The 22,133-nt window shown below is 43.1% G+C and overlaps 1 protein-coding gene and 1 long non-coding RNA gene across 8 annotated transcripts in view; one reads left to right on the forward strand and one right to left on the reverse strand.

Annotated features, from left to right (window-relative positions):
* The window catches only part of LOC138816317 (inositol 1,4,5-trisphosphate-gated calcium channel ITPR1-like), a 275,135-nt gene that overhangs the window by 28,575 nt on the left and 224,427 nt on the right, over positions 1-22,133 (forward strand). The gene's annotated exons all lie outside the window — the stretch shown is intronic.
* LOC138816316 (uncharacterized) lies at positions 19,987-20,780 on the reverse strand. Its single transcript, XR_011368614.1, has 3 exons — positions 20,690-20,780; positions 20,447-20,605; positions 19,987-20,346 (listed from the first exon to the last, which is right to left on the reverse strand). It is a non-coding gene; the product is annotated as an uncharacterized lncRNA (long non-coding RNA).

A 22,133-nucleotide genomic window follows, 5' to 3' on the forward strand; every position in this document is an offset into this window, starting at 1 on the left:
ATAAGATTTCATCTGCAGTGGTGTTTTTAAAGGCTTGCTCTCTCATTCAGGAATCTGAAAATCAGAGAGGGTTGGATCATGATTGTAATGATAGATCAAAGAGCCATAGTTGCAATAAACCTTCTCCCACTTCATTGGCACTATCTTGAGATGTGGTCTCTATTCTTAAACCACCTAACTTTAGTAGAAGAGATAACTTGGTAGATTCCAGCAAACATTGATCTAGGACACTTCAGATGAACTATGTTGAAATAGACTTGCCTTTAATTACTTGTGCTTTTGTCTGTTTAGGTTGCTTATTGCAATTTTAAGGAAGAAATGATTTGGGTTAATAGTTTACTTTTTGCCTACTTCTGGTAGACAATGGGCAGGAACTTCATCTGTATTCTTGTTGACAGTGGCATTTCCCACACACTAAATGGAATACATCTCACAAAACAGCCCTCAATAAAAGCTTGTTGAATTAGTTCACTGTAAAGAAAGGACAAGTGCTACCTTATCAGTCTATGAAGTGCCACGAGTGTGGGCGCAGTGTGGTGGAGGGGTGGTTGCTGTCACAAATAGAGATGGCATGTTGAACTGGGTCACAGAGGATATATGAGAGATTGACTGGAGTTGAATGGAGTCAGAGGCATTGAGATGGGGGGGAGGGGGAGGAGGGAGGGGGAATGTTAGTTTTCTACAATGAATTATAAGACCACAGCCACACAGGGGCAGAATTCAGAGGTGTCATTTTTGACAGCTAGACAGAGTGTGTGACATGGAAGATGAAACAGTTGATTGGTGTCAGATTTTGAAGCCCTCAATTGACATTTGCAGTTTGTTTTTACTACTATTATTAACATGAATGAATTATATAGGCAGTAGTGCTATACCTACGAGACACAGTGGAAGCAGAGGCTCAGTAAGCTTAAGTAGTAACCTGCCCAACATAACATTCAGTGTGAGCTCAGGGTTCTCTGTGAGGATGGGAGTGGTTAGTATCCTTGATATTATCAGAAAAGGGGTACAATGCTTGGCACATAATGGGTACTCCAGACTTTAGGATAGTGAGTTTTTGCCTAGTCACGGATATAATCAGTACTTAAATATAGGCAGGGGAATATGCTAATCATATGCATTGTTCCTGTTTATATATATATATATAATATAATTTGTATATATAATATGCAATATTATATATTTATATAAATAATTGTGGGCATGGACCAGTATTTTTGGTGTTGGCTGTGTACCTGGCACTGTGGTAAGTCCAGTGAGGCTTGGGCTCGAGAAAGAGAAGTTTATAGGACAGCAGAAAGGCTCAGTAGGAAGGAAGGAGGATATTAGAAGTTGCATAAACAAGAGGGAGAAGGGGTGGACAGAGCAGCCAGTGTTTGGTTCCCTGTAGGGCCTCCTAGAATCACAATGGGCACCGGTGACAGAAACTCTCTGACCTTGGTCATTAGGTAGATTATGGAAACAGGACCCCGATTTTCAAACAGCAAATTTGTTTTGTCTTCCTGGTTGTGGGTAGAGGAATTGGCTTAGACAGGTTCATGAATGCTAGTAAAATATGCTTGTGGTGGCAATCAGGGCAGGAGGAAATGGCAGTTAGTAAGGAACTGTTGCTCATGTATTAATTGATAAAGCCTTCTCTTCTGTAAGAGCACACATGGTATCCACGAGGATCTGGGAGAGAAGGAAGAATCTGTTACTGAGAGCATGATCTGGGGATGGAACTGTATCCACATGGAATGTATTGCCATCTGGCTTGGAGTGTGCTTTTCAAACAGTGCTCCAGGCTGCATAGAGGTTTTGATAAATACTTAACAGGATGCAAGTATCAGGAAATTTGGTGTTTTTATTTATAGAAAGAACACCAATGCGGTCCAAACCAGTGGATTCCAGGGGGTGGAATCAATTGGAGTAGAATCATTTAAGACAAGGAATCCTCCTTCAGTGTTGATTGCTTCAGATCATCTCTTGGGTTGCTTGCTTGTTATGTATTCAGTGTTGGTATTAAGGTTTGAACTCAGGCCTTGTGTACTCTTGATTTTTTTGTTCACAGCTGGCATTCTACCACCTGACCACACACCTTCAGAAGGTGTGTGGCTGGCTAATTGGCTATAGAGTCTCTCAGACTTTTTCACCCAGGCTGGCTTTGAACTGTGATCTTCAAATCTCAGCCTCCCATTGGGGGTGCCTAGTTAATTTTATTTTTCAATACTTGGAACTTTAACTACAGCATCCTTTGTTCACAGTCCATGAGACCAGACAATCTGGAGACCAGTGGATGGCTTCCAGGTTGGAATTTGGCTGCTTGGAGGAGTTAAAACTCTTACCTTCTCCCTGGTAATTTATTGGTCCTTCAGCCACTCTGTGTGGGATGAGGTGGAGGGAATTTCATTTATTGTCTCTGATGCATTTCCAGCTGCTGACTGGTTAGCTGTGATCTGCTAATTACTCTTGTGCAGTATTTTTATGCCCAAATTAGTTTTGGATAATGAGTCTTGGATAAAACGAAATAATTTTCTTGGCTTAGCAGTTGACTTTTTAAAATAATTTTTTTTAAACTTTTTAGCAATTCTGGGGCGTTAGCTCAGAGCCTTATACTTGCCAGGCAGATGCTCTACCACCTAACCCATTCTTCCAGCCCTTTCTGATTTTGTTATGTTTTTGAATAGAGTCTCGCTTTCTCCCCAGTCTGGCCTCAACCTTGATGTGGCTCTTTACTCTGGGATGACAGGCAAGCATCACTGTCAGTTGAAATTGGGGGTGGGGGTGGGGCAGGAGGAGGGGAAAGGAAGTCTCATGAACTTTTTGTCCCCTGCCTTTCTTCCAACCAAGTTCCTCCCAGTTTCAGCCTTCTGGTTCTTCTCTTCGTGGTAACGATAGCAGTGACATTCCATCTTATGTTACAACTGCCCTAGATAAGAAGGGCCTCGGAGAATTTCCCCTTGTCTTCCTTGACTCTTAAGAACCTCTGACCAGTTCTAGCATCTGATAATAATGCTCATGACATCTTAACCTACAGTTTTTTTTGTAACCGTTTTGAATTTTAGATACATATTTATTGAGGCTTTTTGTACTAAGAACCAAAAGCCATTTAAAGTATATTTCTGGGTTCAAATGCAATGGATTTTTCATAGCTCAGTGAGGAAGAGTCCCAAAGCCAAGGGGAGGAAAGAGACCGCAAAGGAAGTGTTAGCCAGTTTTATCTCTGAATTTTGGAACTGAAACTGATTTTGGACAGTGTTCAATTTGTATAGGAACTTCTTTTTGTTATAGCATTGACTTGTAATGTTTTGCAGTTTAGCCGGACTTACTTAAAATAAGTCTTACTATTTTTTTTTTTTTTTTGCTGATCCTGGGACTTGAACTCAGGGCCTGGGCTCTGTCCCTGAGCCTCTCTGTGCTAAAGGCTAGTGCTCTACCACATGAGCCATAGCGCCACTTCTGGCTTTTTCTGAGTAGTTTATTGGAGGTGACAGTCTCATGGACTTTCCTGCTAGGGCTGGCTTCGAACCACGATCCTCAGATCTCAGCCTTCTGAGAAGTTAGGATTATAGGTATGAGCCACTGGTACTGGCTAAAAGTATTTTTTAATATTGAGTGCTAGTTAAAAGAAGATAAGCATAAACCTGCCAATAACTGCTTTAAAACACAAACAGATTGCTGGGCCCTGGTGGTTCACACCTGTCATCCTAGCTACTCAGGAGGCTGAGATCTGAGGATCATTATCTCCAATAAAAAAAAACACTAGAAAACCAGAAGTGGCACTGTGGCTCAAGTGGTAGAGCACTTGCCTTGAGCTGAAGAGTGCAGGGATAGCATCCAAGCCCAGAGTTCAAGCCCCACAACCGACCCAAGACAAACAAACCCAAAAAACAAACAGATAAAGTGTTTGTTTTTGCAGTAAAGGTTCCATTCAAGATTCAGAGCTTATGGCTCTAAGAATGTCTGTTTTTCTTAGAAGAACAATTCAGATAAGTTGGTTTGGATCTTAGTTCATTGACATTTATTCAACTTTGTTTTTAATCCTTGTTCATGTAAAAGATCAGAAATTAGATATGTTTCATTGTTTTGATATTCTGCAAAAATTCTAAAATCTTATCTTTAGTTAGAAAATATATACCTTAATGTTAAGTTGCAACAGGTAGGTTTACTTTTTGTACAGTCATAATTTCCAGTTGTATTAGAACTTTGGCTTGCGATAACATGGATTTATAATTTTAGTTTTTACTGATAATCTGTGAAAGAAACACTGAGTGGGTGAAGCAGTTGGCCTAATTGTTTAAAAACTGCGATTACTTAGGAAAGGATCCTGACATGTTTATATTAGACTGAGCATATTGTTTATGGAAGAGATCGTTTAAATGTGCATTACCAATATCTCAGGTTTTACATTTGCCAACACTGTATGTTGAGATTTTCCAGAATCTTATAATGGCAGAGGCCAGTGGTTTCTCCCTTGAGTAAACTTCAGGACTTTGCACTTAGCTGAAAATAGCTCACCTCTGAAGGTGGTGCTCATTTATTCACTCAAAAAGAAAGGCAGAGCCAGTGATACACCGTGCACTAGGCATGCTAAGCACTGGAGAAGGTAGTGTTAGTGTTAAGTGGGAAAATGTAGTCTCTGCCGGCACGGATCTTACATTATAGTGAGGTGAGACAGACAGCAACTAAATAAGCAATAAATAACAAACAAGACTTCCCCAGAGAAGAATAAATGCTCTGGGTGACAGGGCAATGGCTGGGGGCAGAGGGGTTTGTCGGGACAGAATGTGGTGGTAAGGAAGTAAGATGAACACATGGTTAAAGTTTCAAGAAATGTGTTTGGGTGTTAAATTGACAAAGGATGGGGTAAGAAAGGAAGTCAGGGGGAAGGAATGTGTGTCTGCATGTGTGTATGTGTTGGTACCGGGGCTTGAACTCAGAGCCTCTTACTCTTTCTCAACTTTTTCACTCACAACTGGTATTCTACCATCTGAGCCATGCCTTAAGCCCAGCTTTTTGTTTCTGGCTAATTGGAAATAAGAGTTTCTCAATCTTTGCTGGCTGGGCGAGCTTTGGAACTGTGCTCTTCCAGATATCAGTTTTCGGGGTAGCTAGGATGACAGGTAAGCCATCAGCACCCAGCTTAATTCGGATTTTTTTTTAAAGCCGTATTAAATTGAGGTAATACAAATTAGATGTCATACCTGATTTGGAGGACTTATCTTCAGTATCTTGAGCTGTATTGATTCCTACCTCCTCTTTCTTTGTCACTGAGAAAGAACTGTACTGGATTTATGGGAAGATTATTGTGGGCAGGGTAGACCCTAGCCACCCTACTCTGGTTTGACTTCCTGTGAACTAATTCTGCTGTGAACCTATAATGTCACAGCTTACTTTTTGTTGTTGTTGTTGTTGTTGATTATGGGGCTTGAACTCAGGGCCTGAGCTCTTTTGCTCAAGGATAGTACTCTACCACTTTGAGCCACAGCTCCACTTCCAGTTTTCTGGTGGTTGGAGATAAGAGGGTCATGGACTTTCTACCTGGACTCGCTTTGAACTGAGATCCTCAGTCCTGAGCCTCTTGAGAAGGTAGGATTTCAGGCATGAGCTGCCAGTGCCCAGAGACAGCTTGCTTAGATCTCTGAAATGTATTGAAGTCTAATGTCCACGGTAATGGTATTAGGTAATGTTGGGACCCATGAAAGGAGGTTAGATGGTGAGGGCTCTGCCATCCTCAGTAGGGTTAGTGCCCTTGTAAAAGGGGCCCCAGGGAGGCCTCACATCTCTCCATGTAAAGACCTAGCAAGAAGGTGCCACCTGGGAACCAGGAAGCAGGTCCTCAGACAATTCCAAACTTGCCAGCAGCTTTGTTGTGGACTGCCCAGCCCCCTGAGCTGTAAGAAGCGCCCGTTGTTGTTTATAGCCATGTGATGGGTGCTATTTTATCATAGCAGCATGAACAGAATTGAGACCTGGTCTGGGATACTGAGTTAATACTCAGTATGTCAACGTTGGAACCTGGAGGTACACAGTTCAGCCCACACTGGAGATATATTTAATTTGTGCCATGCATGATTCTTGGGGAGTTTCTTATCTTTCTCTACCCCCTGGCCTGCCCACTCAGTGCCTCTCTGGGTCTTTTCTCTGAAAGACCTTATGAAATATACAGCATCAGGACTGCAAACAAATATTAAAATGATTTATAAAACTTGGACACAGAAAACTCTGGAACATTAGGAAAAAGAAAAGAAAAAAAAGAAAGAATAGATGAAAGGAAGGAAACAAAGAAATTATAAAAAGAAGAGGAAGAAAGAAGGGAAAGGAAGGAGAAAGAAAGAAAGGAAGGAAAAAAAGAAAGAAAAGGAAAGAACCTATTTATCTCTAGCTTGGTGTGGACGCTTCCCTACAAGTGTGTGTTCCCAGCCTGAGGAGACTCTATCTGAAGGCTACTGATTTGCTTTTGAGCTGAACGGGATTCTGTCTGCTAAATGAAAATGTGATTGATACTTAAATGGGTTTAAATTTTGCGCTTCCAGGGAATTAAATCAAGTGCAACCCCCAAGATTTGGAGATGACTGTTTGGATGCAAATTCTTACCTTCTGCTAAGTGAGTTATTAGCACTGAAATCGGTATTGATGTTTAAGGACATTATTACATTGCCCTCATTCCTTTGTCCTTTTCGTTTGTTACAGTTCTGGTCTAAGGCTTGTGTCAGGACGTTCAGCTTTGCTCGTCTGGAATCTGGGTGGCATGCCATTAGCTGTATCTTGTCTGTTGTTCTCCCTGCACTGCGAGGCTGAGCATCTCCTCAGGTGAACTCGACAAAGAATGTTGGAGAAGGGAGTGAAGTCCGCAGATTCACAGGATAAATTAATCAAAAAGTTAGATTTTTTAGTTAGTAAGATTTTGTAAGCCCAGTTAGGAGCCAAATTGGAAAGTATCTGTTGAATTTTTAGGTTGCACTCTGCCTCTCTGTTGCACGATTCTGCATACGGTCCTCACCTCATGAGTCTAAACAGACAGGTAACTAAACTCTGACTGCCCAGGCATGCTACTCAGGCATTGCTTTCCCAGAATGTATGTGACCTTCACTCCAGGCTCCCCTGTGAGTAAGGCTCTGTCTGTTGAATCAGCTCATAAGACCTCAGTTCTGAATCAATAGAGAGCTGAAAGGTGAGGAATAGGTGGGTAACTTGAGCCAGGAGTGAGGCCAGGTAAGATCAGAATTCAGGTCCAGGTCAGGTAGGGAGGGAAAAAGCCACCATTGTCTGACCTAGAACAGACAGACAGACAGACAGACAGACAGACAGACAGACAGACAGACAGACAGACACACACACACACACACACACACACACACACACACACACACACACACACACACACACACACACACACACACACACACACACAGGTGTTTTCTCAGTTCCTGTCTCCTTCCCTTCACCTTCCCTGTAGGGAGGGAAAAAGCCACCATTGTCTGACCTAGAACAGACAGACAGACAGACAGACAGACACACACACACACACACACACACACACACACACACACACACACACACACACACAGGTGTTTTCTCAGTTCCTGTCTCCTTCCCTTCACCTTCCCTGTGTTGTACTTGTCTAACCCCTATGACTCTGGACAGAAACCAACCTGCCCCTGGCCTCAGCCCCTACTGGATATTTTACTGCCTCCCAGAGCCATGGAGATGAGCTTTCCTTGTCTTATTTTCCTCCTCAGGAGAGCTGAGTGTTAGAGTCCCCTTTTAAGCTGAAGCTCTCTTCCCTTCACTGGCCCCTCTTCCTGAGTACGCATCTTGGGTCTTGCCAATGATCTATGTAAGACTTTCATGACCTTCAGAAGGTCATTTACTCTTTTTCTCCCCTACTTTCCTCATCTATAAAGACTGGATTTCTAATAGATTAATTCCTGGTTGAATTTGATGAAATGTTCCAGGTTGCAGGTAAAAAGATAAAGCAAGAAGATACATTCTTTTTCTCAGAATTTGAATTGTTATAGGAAAGGAGATAAGTCAACAAACCATTTCAGTACAGTGTAGAAGGTCCTAGACACCAAGTGGAAACCAAGATTGGAGACAGTAGTCAAGCAGAAAGGATGGGCTTAGGGGCTGGCATTGGTCATGGAGGGCTTCAGAGAGAGTGATAGCACTTGAGCATGAAGGTTGTGACAAAAGGCGAAGCGACAACAAATTTAGTTGTAGATCTAACTGGTTTTTCTTTGTGTTTTATAAGTTGGGGCAGCTTCCATACTATAACAGAAGTGTGAACAAGAAAACAGAAAAAAAAAAAAAAAGCTGGTTGGTAGCATCAAGTTATTTCAGTGTGCTGTTTTGTAAGGGTTAAGAGAGGAACCGATTAGCAAGATTAGCCTGTTTGGGGTTTGGCTCTCCAAAGGTAAGGTAACTACTTAGCTGTGGCATGTAGTTTGGAAATTTAGCTAGAGTGACTCATTTTTATTGGATTTGCTGGGCCTCATACAGAGGTTTGCTCCACATCACTAGCCTCCTGTATATCTTATTTATCTTTTTAATTTTAATATATTTTTTATTTTGGAAATAACTGGAACTTGCATTCAGGGCCTTACCTTTACTAGACAAGCAAATCAGTCTATACTTGAGCCACATCTCCAACTCTAAATTTTACTTAGCAGTCATGAGATTCAAAGACAGAATTATCTGACAACATTAACCTCCCTTCTTCCAGTATATCAAGTACTTGGAGGGGAGAATGCTGCCCATTAGACTTAGCAAACCAGACACTGATCATTGGAAGCCCAAGCCAAAGTCAGGGCAGTGGGGTAGGTTAGGGAGGCCTGACTCAGGGCCTGAGAAGAGCTGGGTATTTAAAAAGTTTTATGATAAAGTTGCTAGAGATGTTGGTTGGGAGACTACAGAACACGCACACGCACACATGCACACACACGCGCACACACACACCACACACACACACCACACACACACACACACATACACACACACACACACACACACACACACACACACACACACACACACACACACACGTTTTGATGTGAGCCATGGTAATGGAAACCTTTAATGTCTCTCCTGTTCTCCTCTTTAGTTGAGGATCCCAACCCAGATTAAGGCTTTCTGCCCACTCTGGAGGCGATCTCTTCCAAGCAGGGAGGGAAAGGTGTGGGAACATGAGGAGGGCATGTGTTTCAGGCTAAGAAGGGGGGAAGGGTTTCAAGGTGAGGAAGGAGTTGCATGTGGTTAATAAAGTCACTCTAGTGAAGAAACAGGCTTGCAAAGACAAGGTGACAGGAAAGGCCATAACTCAAGAGAGTAGTGGGCTGAGCCAGCCATGCGTGTGGCAGGAAGCGGGGGAATCTAGTGTTAGGCAGGACTGGTTCTGATGAGACTGGACATGTTGAGAACTCAGCAGGGCAAGTTCTTGTATGCCATTTCCAAGGTGCATGGTCTTCTGTGGAATGCTGGGGGCCCTATGAAAGCTTTTAAGCCAGAAAGTGGCATCATTAAATTGATTCCCTGCCCAGTCCTTGAACTCTGGGTCTGGGCCTCTGCTCCCTGAGCTTCTTTTGCTCAAGGATAACATGCTCTACCACTGGAGCCACAGCACCAAAGTAGTTGAAGATAAGAGCCTTTGGACTTTCTTGCCCAGGGCAGCTTTGAACTGCGATCCTCAAATCTCAGCCTCCTGAGTAGCTAGGATTATAGGCCTGAGCTGAAAGGACCCAGCTAAATTGATTTTTTTTAAAGTTTGTTTGAGTGATAATCTAGAAGGTAAGTTTCCTTACATTTCATCCTTCCTGTAAAATATCAAATTTGGCTTAAGAGATATTTGATTGTAACCTACCAATGTGATTATGTATGTCTAGAGTATAACCACATATAATAGTACTTCCCAAATTTATAAACAAATTATACCTTACATTATTTATAACTGAAATCACTTTGATGACCATACTTTCTTTAGAAAAATGAGTCTTTCACAACAAATTTGCTGTGTACTATAATGTTTGTGTGCTGGTCATCTCTAAGCCAAAAGATTGCAAACCCATGTCTCTGGGACCTTTAAGAAATATTTCAGCCACGTGATGGTGGGCTCACATCAGCAATCCTAGCTATCTAGGAGATAGAGATCTGAAGATCAAGGTTCAAAGCCAGCTGGGGCAGGAATGTCTTGTGAGATTCATATCTCCAGTTGACCAGGAAAAAGTCAGAAATGGAGGTGTGGCTCATAGTGGTAGAGTGCCAGCCTTGAGTGAAAAAGCTAAGAGATAGCGACTAGGCCTTGAGTTCAAGCCCCAGAACCAGCACCAAACAAACAAAACAAAAACATTTCCTTTTGGTGTATTAGGAGGAATCATGGCGTCTGTGATCCAAAAACTGGGAAGTAATGGTTCTATGTGTTTGCCCGCATAAGTAGCATCCATCAAAGGGTACATGGGGATTTTGGTATTCGAGAATAGGTCTTCTTGTTCCTTCTTTTATTATTTATTTATTTTTTATTTTAGAGAATAGGTCTTTGAGCTTGTCAGGGGAGCTGCATAATTCTGGAGTTTGGTTCTTAACTTTGCTCACATTAAATTCCAGGATGGCTGTTGTTTCCGAAGACCAGCTGTTGAATGCACTCATGCATATTTAATTAAGTTTTTTTAATGGTTATTATAGATCTGAAGGCAACTAAGTGCGAGTTCAAGGAAAGGACTTCCTGTGGGAATTTATTATTTTTATACTGCTGGCTGACCAAGAACTGGTATTTACTGATCCTCTTGTGTTCATGAGTCCCATGTATAACACTAAGGGTTATACTGCTATTCATTTCCTGTCTTCGCAGCCAACACTTGAAGAGTACAGTGAGCCATTCTTCAATTGGAACATTGCATATTTTAACATTTAGAGGCTCTTCTAATTATTGTTTTAACATACAACACGCTCACAGTTCCTAGGGAAAAAAATGACAGATTTCAAACTCTACCATAGGTATATATGAGGTTGTTACTCAGGCTACTTTTCACTTTTTTGGTATTGAGTTGTGAACTTGGAGCCTCACACTTGCTAGACGGGTGCTCTACAACTTGAGCCATGCCTCTAGTACTGCTTTTTTGTTGGATATTTTGGAGATGGAACCTGAAGAGCTTTTCTGCTCAGGATGGTCTCACACTTCAGTCCTGTGGGCCGCAGCCTCCTGATTAGCTAGGATTATAGACATGAACCACTGGTGCCCAATGGCTTTCACACTTTTACAAACCTTTTCAGACTTTTTAATGAGAACTTTCACATTTCTCATAAAAACAGCCAAGTGTCTTCAAAATTGCTTGCAATCCATGCTTAGCATCTATCAAAATGATACTAGCATTCGTGTGTGTGTGTGTGTGTGTGTGTGTGTGTGTGTGTGTGTGTGTGTGTGTGTGTATTCTCTTTTCTTTCTTTTTTTGTTTTTTTTTTTGGGGGGGGTCCGGTCATGGGGCCTGAACTCTGGGCCTGGGCGCTGTCCCTCAGCTCTTCAGCTCAAGGCTAGCACTCTACCACTTGAGCCACAGTGCCACTTCCAGCTTTTTTCTTTTTGCTTATGTGGTGCTGAGGAATCGAACCTAGGGCCTCAGGCATGCAAGGCAAGCGCTCTACCACTGAGCCACCTTCCCAGCCCTATATATATATATTCTCTATGTAATGCTTTTGGAGGTCAAAAGTGTAGTCAGACCACACACTAACAAGAAGATCTCATTGAAGATGAATGATGTGTTTGGGATGAATGAATGAAAGACTTTCTTAAAGAGAAGAAAAGACGGCTTCTTGAGTCTTTCCAATCACCCGTACAGCAAGCCACGAACAGAAGCGCCTGGGTGCCTGATAGCTAGTGACAATGTGTGTGTTACATTAGATGGAGCCAGGTCAACCAAGTCCTGTATCATTTAGGTCTTTGTGAAGCTCCTGGTTTTGTTCTGCCGATTGCTCTTTGACCCTATCTGGACATCACTTTGGTGGGGAGGAGGACTTGTCTTCCCTTCTCTGCTGTGATGTTGGTGGATGCGGTGCATCGTTGTTTTTGTTACCTAGGGCACACAACACATTGCTTTTGTGTGTGGAGTCAGAGGATTTGCTGGTCTTGCATGAGCCTGTCCACATGCCTAGGGGTTGGCTCGATGCCAGAAGGGGCGGGGACAGGGTGACTTGGCTCTGCTCCACGGGTCTGTCATTGTCCAGTCCTTTATGGTAATGTCTAGGAGCAGGCCGCCAGGGTGTGAGCCCATGAAGTCTCTGCTGACAAAGTGTGCCACTTGGGTCTGAACTCTAAGTCAAAGGGCAGAGCAGGTCACCCCACCCATGGTACAAGTTCAAAGTTAAGTGGCAAAGAACACAGATATAGGGAGGAACAAAGATCTGGGACCATATAATGAAATTTATCCCCCAAGATTGAAGGATTGATTGATTGTACCACTCAGGGTACACCCCAGAGTCTCACACATGTTAGAGCTTTACCACTGAGCTAATCCCCAGCCAATTGTTTTGCTGTGAACAATTGATTTGACTTGTTGATAGCACATATGTTGTTTCCATTCTTGAAGGCTTTATTAGGGGTTATTTAGTGGCATGGAAACTCACTCAGGGTGACGTTAGGAATATGGGAGACATAACAGGCAAATGGATTGGCATAGAAGAGTAAGAAATTGAGCGAGAGAGGATGAAGTAGCAAGACGGGGATCACTAAATGTTAAAGACTTTGGAGCTCTTCTCTCTGAGAGTCCATGCACACACACATTACCCCCACATCTCTGCTCCTCTCTGCCTCCTCTCTCCTTGTCTCTCTCTCACATAGGACTCAGTATGGCCCCTCAGTTCTGGTTCCTGTAGAGCCTTATGGCTCAGATCCCATGCCTGTTGTCTCACCACTAGGTCTGATTCATTTCCAAATTCTACCTCATGAATTAGTTACTAGCCCATAGCCTAGACTCCTCCCTCCACCCCCGGACTCACACGAACCACCTCCTATTCTGCATCGATCGGCCTCTCAGATTCCTCCCCACCAGACCTCATAAACCTGCACCTCTCAGTCTTCTCCCAGGAAACAGCAAGTTCAGTCTTTTAGTTTTTTTATGTCTTGGTAGCTCTAATACAGTCTTTACATTATGAAAGTAACAAAATCCAGCCACAGTGCTCACACTGGCGATCCCAGCTACTCAGATGTGGAGACCAAAGAGAGAGAGTCTTTACCCAGCCTAGATAAAGGTAGTGAGACTCCCCTATCTGAACCAACAAACCAGGGATGGAACGAAGCTGTAATGTCAGCTATTCTGGGGGCTGCAGGAAGGTTAACAGGATGAGGCTGTTCCCAGGCTAAAGATCAAGACCCTCCCCCAGTAGGTTCCACATCTCCCAAACCTCATAGTGGTTTTGATTTCTCTCTCCTTCCCTCATCCCTCAGCAAAGCTTCTTGGTTGATGCTCACAGTATACTCACATCTGACTGCTGCTCAGCTTGTCCATCTCTGCCACCCTTTTCCTGATCACTCTTGGCTCTTGTCTGTGTCATGGCATCCATCTTGTTTGCACCTTTGCCTTCTGCAGTGTGTCCTTTATAGAGCAACAGAGTGGGAATGGATAAGCAGAAATGGAATGATTTGGTTCCTGCTCAGACATTGCTCGAGTCACCCTCATCCTTAATTCAAGTACAGCTCAATTGCAACCTGCTTTCAGACCCATTCTCTGAAAAGTCAGTCATTATGAACTTCCCCTCCCTTTCTAACCTCTGACTTGTGATTCCTACTGACTGACTCTCCCAGAAGGAGGTCAACTCATGAATATAGGTTCTACCTTAGCATCCCAAAGAGTGCCTAGCACTTAAAAAATACTCAGTACATATTTGGGGAGTCAGTGAATAGAAGACTACTTTTTGTATCCCTGTATCTGAACAGCTTTGGGTGTGTGTGACTCAAATGGAAGAGCATCTATCTGACTTACATAGAGATAGGGCCTGTGTTCAATTCCAAGTAACACACACACACACACACACACACACACACACACACACACACACACACACACACACACACACACACACACACACACACACACACACACACACACCTCGAACATGGTGACAGAAGAAATAGAATATGTTATTCTGAGTTGGAATGATATTTAACCAGTCCCCACTTCAGTTTGGTTTCTGCAGCTCCCATTGATAACATGGGCTGTTGCTCATGAGGGCTGAGCTGGAAAGTGGAGATGCCTCATCTAATCCCTCAGTGAAGGAAAAAAAAAACAGTTCAAGGATTGATGGGAATTGTTTGTCTCTGTCCTCTTGGCCCCAGATCACCCTTCCTGAGTCTGGCTGTTCTTCATTACCTGCAGACACATTTCTTATTGTAATGTGAGGGCAATGCTTTGTTTGTACAAACTTGCTGGAAAGCATGTAAAGCAAAGCTAGACATTCCTCTTGCAGGGACACGGTCCCTGAACAAGTCTGTGAATTATATAATAAAACCTCCTCTGACCTCCACCCCCCCTTAGAAAACACACCAAAACATCCCAAAACAATGGGCTTTTCTTCTCAGTTTGTTTGGGATATTTCTGGTATCCTTCTACCTGCTGCCCTGAACATTGGGGCTGTGGGATTAGACTCATGTGTAATTGCTTTGTTTCCTCTTAACTGGGTTCATGATGAAGTCCTACTGATGGGAGTAGAATTAACTGATTCAAGCACCCATGCATGGTTGCTAGCAGAGTACTTCTGCCTTAAATGGTCTTCCATGCTCTGGAGAGCGCGTTGGATGTGTCCGTCACTGTGATAGTGTCTCAGGAATGGAACATGGCCTTTGCCTATTCACACCTCTTCCTGGCCTTGAGCTGTCTATTTCAGTCTCACTAGTTAGTCTGTTAGGAGCAATGATGTTCAAAACATTACAGCAGGATCCTGGGAGCTTTGGGTAGGCAACCAGAGATCCAAAGAAAATTGCCAGGGCATTTAAGGGGCATTCCCAGGGGGCCAGTGTCCTTTAGTTTCTTGGCTACTTAAGCATGTTCATTTGTAAAAATTCAAGTTCTCTACTTGGGATTTGTTTGCTCATCTGCATGTATGCTACATCATAATCAAATGGCTTTCTTAAGAAACAGCCATGATTTATACCTGTAATATCCTCTCCTGCTAGAGATATTCAAACAGAAAATGACATAGTCAGATTAGTGCTAGGATTAAGGAAAGCATATTATAAGAGCATAAACACCAGAGATCAAACTCATTTGGTAGGGAGGGGCAGGGAAAAGATTTAAGTGGGATTTGTCAATCCAGCTTATCTATCCCTCTTCCCAGCTTTCTCTGTACATGATAAGGATTTCCATGAGGAAACCAGAATGGTAGGACAGATTTTATGTCTGCAATGATATGCCTGAAAGTTAAATGTGCTTGGAAGATAACATATTGTTGAATAAAAAGCAAAAACAAGCTGGGCAACAGTGGCTCATGCCTGTCATCCTAGGTGCTCAGAAGGCTAAGATTGGAGGATCTCTCAGTTCAAAGCCAGCCCAGGCAAAAGTAAAGCTGTGGATCAAGTGGTAAAGTGCTAGCTTTGAGCAAAAGATGCTCAGGGACAGTGTCAAGGCCCCGAGTTCAAGCCCCAGGACTGGTGCAAAAGAAAAAAAAGGCAAAAGCAAATACATAAAAATACCTTTGCCTTGGGTAGTTTGCTGGTGTTTATCTCCCCAGATTTAGCTCTCCATTAGCATGGGAAATTGAGGAGTGAAATGAATAGTAACTGAGACCCAACAGTGCGAAGTATTTTGTTATTGTGACATATTTCATATTAGAAAGCTGACAACACTCATGTGCATGCGTGCATGCATGTTAAGAGTGGAGGAATGGTAAGAGGCTAAAAAAAATGGACACCTCTTTTTTTTTTTTAAAGATGATACAAGAGTTTGTAGGGGTGGAGAACCTTTATTCTTCCAAGAGTCGTGTGTGTGTGTGTGTGTGTGTGTGTGTGTGTGTGTGTGTGTGTGTGTGTGTGTATGTGTGTGTGTGTGTGTGTGTGTGTGTGTACACACACATCATTACAGGCCATGAAAATTTATCAATACAAGCAAACAACCAGGGAAGCCAACAAGAAACATTACAACTCTGTCTTATCATGTAGCAAATAAGTTCAGGCCGAGAATTCCCCCCCCTGGAACATGATAGCTCTATTTCTTCTTTTCATTATAATGGATGGAATGCACACAATGATAACAACTAGCAAGAGTTACAAGGTGTTACGCAGTTCTCCATGTAAATACAGTATGAGCTCATAGATAGAATCAATGAGTAGAGAGTGGACCTGTTGGGTGATTGGCATTATTGGAGCAGATAGGGCCCACATTTATCTTTGAATAGTAAGTTCCAGACTTGGGGATGCTTAAAGAAATGCCTTGGGAATACGTTGGATATGTAGATTCCTGAGTTCTTCCCCCACGTCTGTGGGTGTGCATTATGAATCTTCACAAGCAGGTGTAGGTGGTTCTCAGGCCATGCCGTGCTGTGAATTTTGGTGAGGAGAGATGGCATCATTGGTAGAAGACAAATGTGTGGAAGAACCATGCAGAAGCCAGTGAATTCCAGAAACAGAAAGTTTATCTAGGAGGGTTGAGTGTGGTAGCTAGCGTCTGTCTAGGGACCAGGGGTGTGGAATAGTCAGTGGCAATTGATCGTGGTTGTTGCAGTGTGTAGAGCCCGCGCTTTTATTTGAAGGTAGATTCAGAATGAGATCCATGTCTAAATGAATATAGCATAGTGATATAATTTTTGCATGTTGATCTGGAAGAGCTCGAACAAACTTACAGGTGATGTTCTTCTGCACTGTCATTTAGGAGAGCCAAGAAAAGAACTTCTCAAAGATCAGCAGAGATTCAGCTCACATTTCAGAGATTTATGATGTGTAGCTTGACTTTCTTGATTAATTTCCTTCTTTTGTAGACTGGCCTCCCTGTTCACATGGGAGGTTCTGTGTCCAACGAGGTTGCCGATCTATTTGTAGTTTAAGGTTGCTTTGCCACTGAGAATACTTAGTAGAGGCATTGATACTTATTGTGGTCTTGCTTCCTGGGGTTGTGCTTCTTGTGTATATGTGTGTGTGTGTTTTAAGTCATGGCACCCAGCATCTACAGTGCTGACAAGGGTGAAAATTCTAATGACCTATGTGATATCACCGACTTCAACTTATCCAAAGATTTCATCTAGTTCCATGGAATTAGTCATCTGAGTGATCCCATGGTTGCTGAACATTGTGATTCTAGGGAGCACTGTTTTGGCAGGGACTTTGTGTTGGTAAGGTTTAGGAGCATATTGTTTGTAGTTCACAAGCTGTGTGATACTAGGAAGATTCCTCGACCCTCAGCCTCAGTTTCTACTACAAGATGTGTGTCCTGCTCATGCAACGAGATGATACTATAAAATGCACTCTGTAGAGTACATATACCACATTGTAAATAGTTCATAATACGATTGAGCATTGGTTATGTTGAACTTGGTCAGTATTAGTTATATAATGATATAATGCTTTATTAATAGCAATAAATATTTCTAAATGGTTTTCCATCATTGTCGCCGAGGACTCCAGGATTCCCCTGAGATAATAAACTCAGCCAGTGTTTATGTCCCTTATATAAAATAGCTTAATTTTGTATATAACCAGCCTATCTTCCTGTATAGTTAAACTTAGCATCTCTAGATTTCTTATAATACCTAATGCAATGCGTATAGTTTGCTTACTGTATTTTTTTTGGAACAATGACAAGAATAAAAACAACCTTTACATGATCAGTATATATGAAATTTTCTTTCTTTTTTTTTTTTTGGTTGGTTGTGGAACTGGGCCTGGGCATTGTCCCTGAGCTCTTTTCTTGAAGGCTAGTGCTCTAGTATTTGAGCCACAGCACTACTTTCAGTTTTCTGATGGTTAATTGGAGATAAGAGTCTTGTGACTTTCTTCCCTGACTCGCTTTGAACCATGATCCTCAGATCTCAGCCTTCTGAGTAGCTAGGATTACAGGTGTAAGCCACCAGCACCCACTCTGTTTACGTTTTTTTCTTTTTTCCTTTTAGCCATTCTCATTGACACTGAAGGTTCACTGTTATCTATTTCACTATGTATTTGCCAAGATAAAGCCTAATATACATAGAAAAATCCATAATAAGGAACTGTATAAGGATTGGCCATTTGTAATTCTTTTATTATTCCTTAGAAGCTCTACCTGTTTTATTATGGCAATCACTGAACCCATTGACATTCCAATCTTCAGCACACATGTTGATCGAGGATTACAAAATGAATGACTTGGAGGTTTTTGTAACCATACTATATGTTGCATAGTGTTCCTGTTGGAGAATATTAACATTATTCACCATTCAGGTATGAAGAAGGTTCAGATTGCTCAAGAAACCATTTGGATAATGGCTTAGGCAAGTGCTTTGCAAACCTCTCATCCAGTTATTATTTTTTTTTTTAAACTTTCTTTCTCAGAGGAGACAGGGGAGGAAAACCCTACACCTCCTCATACCATTTTGTTTTGTAAGAACTACTGAACCAGTTGTTTGAATTAGCATAGTTATGTAATGCTCTTCTATCTCAGGCAGTTACTCAGAGTGTTACTGGGAGGTTACAGGAAGTTACAGACAGCAGAGTGGAGTGAGTGCTCACTGAGCCTGTGTTCTGTAGCTCACTGTTAAAGCATGTGAATGATGTGATGATGTGGCTTCCACCTGCATCCCCCAGGCTTATTTACACCACCCCCCTCCTTTATCCAGGCCACCCCTTGTGGGTACAGAGCTCTCACTGCTGAGCTAATCAGAGCATAACCTCTTATGGACAAGCAGTGGCAGCTGAACTGAGCATGCCCAGAAATGGCAGTCACTGAGTAGGTGGGGCCCCCTGCCAAGGGAACAGGGATTCCAGGGGATGAGAGGCAGGCCAAGGGTGGCACCTTTGGGGCAGATTCCCACATGGACAAGAGGAATAAAGGTTCCTACCTCAGACCAACAGTACTGTTTTGTGTAGATCCTAATCATGATGACAGCTGCTGGAGCAGTTTTACTGTCCTCCTCTCCCTCTGGACAGACAGAGGACTTAACTGCGTTTATGCTCTGATGTAAATCACTTTCCATTCTTCCACGTGCCAACTCAGATGTTTCAGAAAGGTAAAATGCCACCTGTTTCCAGTATCAGTACAATTTCCAGTGGTTTAGGCAACTCTTTGGAAGAACCCCTAATGCATCCCGTCCTACCAACTGGGCCACCTTGGAGAGAGCTTTTGCAGGTGCAAACAGAGCAGGGTAGAGGGCCTATGTTAAATGGCTGCAGCCTCCTGTCCAAGAGGCCCACCTGCACAGGGGCGCCCTCCCCTGTGGTGCCCTGGTGGACTGTACCTGTCTGCCCTGAGCTACACTCCTGATGGAGGGTTAAGAACTACCAGCAGGGGCTTTTTCTTCTTCTTCTTCTTCTTCTTCTGTCACAGACCAGCATGGTGTAAGTTAGTTACTTTCACATGCATTGTAGGCTGCTTGTCATATTGTATAGAAACCCTGTTGCAGGAAATGGGGAGGGTATTGTGTACTGTATATTGGGACCGGCTCAATTCAGTGTTAAATTTAAGTCTGGGACAAGAAGCAACGCCCACCCCATTACAAGTTTATATGAAGCAAACATCTATTTTTGCTATGTGCAGATTTCACTGTATGAAGTGCTAAAAATAGCCAAATGCTCAGAAATCATTTGTGATGCAAAAATGACTGGAGGGGGAACCGTGTTGTTTTCTGCCCTGGTTATGACTAAATTGTACAGGCCAGAAATTGTGCCCTAGAACTGTTTCCGCGAGGTCATTCCAAGACGTTGCTGGTGTTGGAAGGCTATTGGGCCTCTCCCTGTGGACCTGAAATGTCATCTTGCCCACACAGAATGTTAAAGAACTTAAAATAATTCTGACAGGGTTTTTTTTTTAATTGCCTAAAAGAAATTATTTGGGCATTGAACATTTTTCTGAGTGCATTTATTTATTTTTGATTTTTGGAAAAAAGCTGGGCTAGGTGACAGGTTAACAGTCACCAAGTCTCAGAGTTATTATTATGTCTTTTAAAGCGCTGAACCCATGTCTGGAGGCTGCTGTTTCCTAATCTCTGCCATGTACAAGGCCGGCATACTTCTTTGCTCCTGTGCTGGCCTGAGTCGTTTTGAATGGTATCATCAGATCAAGTGTCTTTGGTATAATCACAAAGCTGGGCCTCAGAGATCAACCCCTGCACCCTGAGGTCTGATGCTTTTTCTGTTTATCAGGCGGGCAATTTCAGTTGCCTTCTAGCAGCTAGACAAGTCTTCAGATTCAGAAATGTTGGAATCTGCCAGTGGAACAGCTGGTTAGTTTAATGCCTAAAGGCTGGGCTCCTGCTGCAAGTTGTAGGAAATGCCCCCCACACCCACCCAGATAAGCCAGCTGACCCAGTTCTCAGTGTGTTGGCGTGGTGGGGGTTGCCGCAGCTCCACTCCCCATCCACCGCGTGGGCGCTCAGCCTGCTCTGCGGTGTAGGCGAAGATGGATGTAGTCTTCTGCCTGTCTCTGTGCTTCCCAGATTTGCCGGATCATCTCCCATCTTCAACCTGCAAAAGAAAATAAGAACTGAGAAAGTAAGTGAGCGCCGAAGCAGCGCGGAAAGCAGAGTGGATAGAAGAAAACTCTCATACTGGAAAGGCCTTAGCCACTTAACCCCTCGCGTGCGGTTCTCCGTGGCTGTCCCACTGACTTTGCCATGGAATGGCAGGAAAGTGAAAGCAAACTCTCGTCTTTCCGGGAAAAATCTGTGGAATGTGTCATCCTCCTCCCAGCTCTGTGGGTGGCACTTGTGTTGTAATGGGTCAACCTTTTGGACTGCTGGCACTTCTGAAAAAAAAACAGGGAAGACAGTGGCAAAATCTAAGGCCGAACCCCAGAGAAAGATTTGTTCTTACACCCCCAACCTTTATATTAGCAATCTCTCGCTCTGTTTCCCCCCCCCCCCCCGCGTCTACCTCTCTGTGTCTCTGTCTCCTACTTAAAATTTTTCTTAGCATGTAACGGATGCTCAACATACTGGGGGAGGAAAAGGAAGATTGGCTAAAACAGGAAATTTGGACTTAATTTGGAAGCAAAAAAAAAAAAAAAAACCCAGTGAAATAAATGTTTAAACGGAAGTAGTCATATAAATATTTTCACTTTGAGAAATGAAAGCAGTGCCTAGCTTCATCTATAATAACCTGTAGCCATGCTATATCTGGACTTTGTGCTAGAAAGCCATACGAATGCCGATTTGGCAAGAAGGAAGTGTGCGTTGTTTCCCACAGGAGGACTGGGCAGCAGCTCTGTGGGGCTGAAGCTTCCTGAAGGTTCTTGCAGCCGCGGGGCTCGGTACACCCCTGGCTTCTCCTTGGCACACTGTCCTTCCGTTTATAGTTCCTTAGCATTTTCTCTTCCCATGTACAATCCAGGCCAGTAGAGCTGGGATACTGGCATTTCTTCTTCCAGCTGGCTAGTTTTAGGAAGGATGCAGTTTGAGCCTGTTCCTCCTTGGCTTTTAGCTTTCACTTGCCTTATTTGGTAAAGCCGTGGGGTTCGTTATTCCTGGAAAGGGTTGTTTCACTCATTTCAAGGACCGTTTCCCACCTCCCATGTCTTTCTGAGCAGGGGAACTTGCTTGTAGCTCTGGGGTATCTGTTTCTCGCTGGGGCAATTGCAGGGTTGGGTTGTCTTGAAGAATTCACATTGGATTCAGGGTAGGGTGATGGACCCCTCACTACTAAGGCCTTTCCTTGCAGTCCACACAGTTCAGTGTTAACTTCCTTGTGAACCTAGGCTCTCCTGAACCAGCTTGGCATTTTTGGCTTTGCCCACAGCCTGGTATTGGCTATGTCCTCCTTGCTTTTCTCAGAACTGTCTACACTGTCTTTCCCTCTCGTTCTTTCAGGTTCTGCATCTTCTCTGCCTGTTTGGGAGCTTTGTTTTCTCCTTTATCAGGAATAGATAAGCATTGCTCTCATGACCAAGTTGTAGCTGAGCTCATGTTTTGATGACGTTTATAGGAAGACATATCCTTACCATGTTTGTTATGTGTGAAAGCATGTTCTCAACCTCTCCTCCACCCTCATTCCTTAA

The sequence above is a fragment of the Dipodomys merriami genome, unplaced genomic scaffold, assembly GCF_024711535.1.
Source record: "Dipodomys merriami isolate MVZ:Mamm:240054 unplaced genomic scaffold, mDipMer1.0.p SCAF_690, whole genome shotgun sequence".
NCBI lineage: Eukaryota > Metazoa > Chordata > Mammalia > Rodentia > Heteromyidae > Dipodomys > Dipodomys merriami.